Source organism: Lagopus leucura, unplaced genomic scaffold (genome assembly GCF_019238085.1).
Source record: "Lagopus leucura isolate 7727_CA_CO unplaced genomic scaffold, USGS_WTPT01 Super-Scaffold_73, whole genome shotgun sequence".
Classification (NCBI taxonomy): Eukaryota; Metazoa; Chordata; class Aves; order Galliformes; family Phasianidae; genus Lagopus; species Lagopus leucura.
The window spans coordinates 88,875,070-88,879,161 of record NW_024962252.1 but is presented as its reverse complement, the minus strand read 5'-3'; positions in this window follow the sequence as shown (position 1 = coordinate 88,879,161).

Genomic DNA, 4,092 nt, shown 5'->3' with positions numbered 1-4,092 from the left:
TATGAATGTTTCTCAGAGCATAGAGAAGCATAATTTCTGCTGTTTACTGCACTTATCATATCTGTTGCAATGTGGACTGTGTCAGATGTCAATTACAGACTAACTTCAGAAAGACTGTTTATTTTAGATAATATAAATGTTACTTAAAAGATAGGGGATAATATCTTATGTTTACATGTTTAAGATCCATTTCTAAAGTTTAGAAGATGCAGTTTCCTGTCTTAGCCCCAACCAAATTCAAGGAAAGTTCTGTAACTCTGTGGTCCAGGGTAAATTCTGCTGGTGAGGAAACTGATTTTGTTATTTGTGCAAAATTAACTATTTCTAGTTCCTTTGGGCAAATGGGCTTGTATTCGTTCTTTCCTGCTTGTTATCTGAGAGTTGCCTGTCTTCCTTTTCAATCCTGGTAAGAATATACATGCATTAAAAAACAAAAACAGAGTCAAGTACTGAAAGGCTGTGAGACAAAGTTGACAGAAATAAATTAGTTTCTGTTTAAAAGAAGTAGTATATATATTTCACAGTCAAGGGAATTTTACTAGATTTGGAGACAACCAAATACAATTGCTTCTTGAAATGCTAATGAAACTTTTTTGTGTGTTTTAATTATTTGTCATAGAATTGGGGAAGATCAATGAGACTCAGCCATTCTGAACAATGCTCAATCTAAGTAAAACTTTAGCTCATGGTACCTGAACATACAGCTGAGAAGGAAGCACCCCATGCATAACATAGTAGTGGTGGATCTTTCTGGAGGTTGAGAATGTTTTTGAGGATAATTTATGCAATATAACTAAAGAAAATAATAAGCCTATAGGAGGCAGAGAAGTAGAACAGAACAGTTTGTACATTTTGCATTTGTGATGCTCTAGTATGTCTTCCTATCTCTGTGTCAAATAATGAACACACCATCTTGTTTAACTGTAACATTATTTTCTGACTTTACCTTTGCTCTAAGCCATAGATACCAAAAGAAAATGGCTTCATAGAAAAATATGTGGTAAGGGAAGTACATTGAGTCATATCTATCTACCCAGAAAGCCAGCAGTCAACTGATGTGCTGGGTGACTGAAAAAAATCAACCCACCTGATAGGCTGGTAACTGAACATTATCTGAATGGGGTTTTCTAACTGCTTTTCAAGTAGACCGGAATATTCTGTGGAAAAAATAGAACTGCAACTCTTAGTGGATTTCTCCACTATTTTCTGAAGAGAGAAGATCCAGAAGCAACACCTGAGAGTGTACAAGATGAGGATCCTGGACTTTTGAGAAAAAAAGTAGTATCTCATAAGAGCCAAAGATGTGAAGCAGGTTTTTGTATACTGTGTGGAGGTTTTTTTGTGTTGTTTTTTTTTTTTTTTCCTTTTTCCCCCATATTCAGCCTGTCTGGATTTCTCTGGTGCTGTCAGTTTGAAATATTTTCTGAAAATGTCACCATAAAGTTATCTTCTTGGCCTCTGTAAGCCCATAGAGGATTAAAACCCACTAAAGAGAGTACAGAAGAGCACAGCTCTCTAGCAAGGCTATGTAGATACATGTGTGAAGCAGAGAGGCTTCAGCTCTGGTGCGGACTCCCAGAGACTCATTCCTAGCAACACGCGCTATCAAAGACAGTCTGTGTCAAAGTGGAGGGTCAGTGAAAGAGCCTGTGGCACTATCTGAACATCTGGTAGAGCGTATCAAAGCCAGACATGCAAGGAGCAGGGCCTTCCTAAGAGAGGAAAAAAAGCCAACGTGCTTCTGCAGAAGATCTTGAGTTGCAACAAGAAGGTGGGTGTGTATTTGGAGGAGAGATTTGGCTGTATCAGGAATATATTTGCTGTTAGAAATGGGCAGTTATGTACAGCAGAAGAGAGTGCTGAAGCATAAGGAGTACAGGACTGAGGCATAAGATGGCAGCAGTCAGCTGAGGATTGTGAGACCGTCTCACTTTTCAGATGTAAAGGGAAGGAGATTAGAGTAGCTTTGGGATAGGTTTTACATCCTCGCTTAGCCCGTCAGTTCTTTGAAGTAGAGACCTGCTGCTTTTTGAACATTCGGAGCCTGCGCACAGGGTGGGGAATCCACTAAGTAAATAATAGGAGTCATAATTCAGTTCACTTGAGCTGAAGAGCTGTGAAAGACATGATCTGTTTTCTTGTGACCTCCGCCTCTTGCTGTAACTCTGGGACACATTATTGTATTTTGCTTTTTACCCATGGCCAAGTCAAACAAATAGCTCTGGGACTGGTAAGAACTCCACCTCCATCCCCGATTTTTCAGGTGAAGGATGAAACTTGTCTGTCTTACTGAGAATTTCTGAACATAAATAAACAGATACTCAGAGAAACTTGATTTGATAAACGGGCAGTGTAGGTCAGGGCCTGTTGGATATGTAGGTGACACAAAGATGAAGCAGAACTGGGGAAGTAGGCAGGAATGGCTCTGCTTTTCTTGGCTTCTCAAATGGTTTTCAGGCTGAAATCAAATACTGAGAGCACGAGGAAAGCTGGCTTCTTAAGTCATGATTTTGCACTGAACCTCACTGTAAGGATATCTCTTATAAAGCTACTTTTGATGTGGAAATTTGGCTCCAAACCACACTGAAGACCATTATAAATAACCACTTCATCACAGGACACACAGAAGTTGCCTTCCTTGAACACTCCTAGAAAGCAAGTCTAATATTATTGAGCCATAACCTCAGCTAGTGTAAATCAGAGAAGCTCTATTGACTTCATTAGCTCACACTGATTTACACCAGCTGTGAGTGTGGCCTCACAATATAGGAAGATATGTCAGCTTTTAAATTCTATCACTGAGTGTTGAAGAAAACTGTTTTTAAAACAAGACTGCCAATCCCAAATTTGGATACTAATGAGACACGGTACTGTAATTGTTTCATGATGCCTGTATGCTCCATTTTGTTTTAATTTTGCATTGCTTCTGTTTTTCTTATCTCTTGCCAAACAGAGGGAGAGTATCACATATGTTACATTCATAAGAAAGATGTTTTGCTGCTTTGAGAACATGTCCTCCAGATGCAAAATGTTTTTTTGTTGTCATTCAGCTTCTTCCTTTGCATAGGTTTCTGGTTTATGTGCCAACATTAGACTGCTCTAGAGAGTCAGCCTCATGCTTCTCCAGGGCCCTGGAGTTCTTGAAGGGGCACCAAGAGGCTGTCCCAGCCAAACCTCAAAGATCTGATTTCCTTGTAGTGGTTTTCAGCTCCAAAATCATTATTGCAAATGAGCAGTGGGAACTGTGCCTAGGAGCACCTTGATAGGAATGACCCTGAGACCATCAATACATTTCTGTAACATTTCTGTTGGGTGTTCATGGGGTTAACTTCAGGAAGTAATCCATTGTACTTGCACCTTTATGGTATGCAAGGCTGGTAGATACATACAGATGGTTTGTTCAGGAAAGGGGAAAATAAATAATCTTGACAATGATTAATATTTGTTATTTCATTACAACAGCAGCTGTAAGTTCTAGTCAAAGTCAAGATCTCACTGTACAATGCAAAGATGCTTCTATGCCATCAGCAGTCTCTGCACAACACAGTCTGAAGTGTGAATTGACAGACACAGAAAAAGAATGTTTTTATTTCTGTTTTATAAAGAGACTAACCAGTTTCACCAGCACTCGGTCACAGGATGGAACGAAGTTCCTTGAACGTCATTTTCACCACCTTAATTATAAACCTTGCTTTTCTCCCTAAGGCAGATGGCTTTGAGGTGAACATTACATATTGCAAATACCCAGCATCTTTGGCAAAGGTCCAAAGATGCACTCTGGAACAGTGAGTAGACATGGGTCACAGAAGAGCTCTTAACCTCTGTGCTTTTCACTGTGAGAGGAGGGCTCCTGATGCACCTGGGACCATATCTAATACTCTGCCAGTTAGCCAGACAAACTCTGGCTGTGGTGGCTTTGCAGGAGACTTAATATTTCTTCCTTGTTATCTGTAAATCAATCAAACACTGTGATTTTCTTGGATTCTCCCCAGGCCCTTCAGTATGCTAACACCTTTAGTTCTGTGTACTTACCTTGAAGTTTCCTGTTAGGAAGAATCGTAATGGATATAAAACACATTTTGCTCATTACAA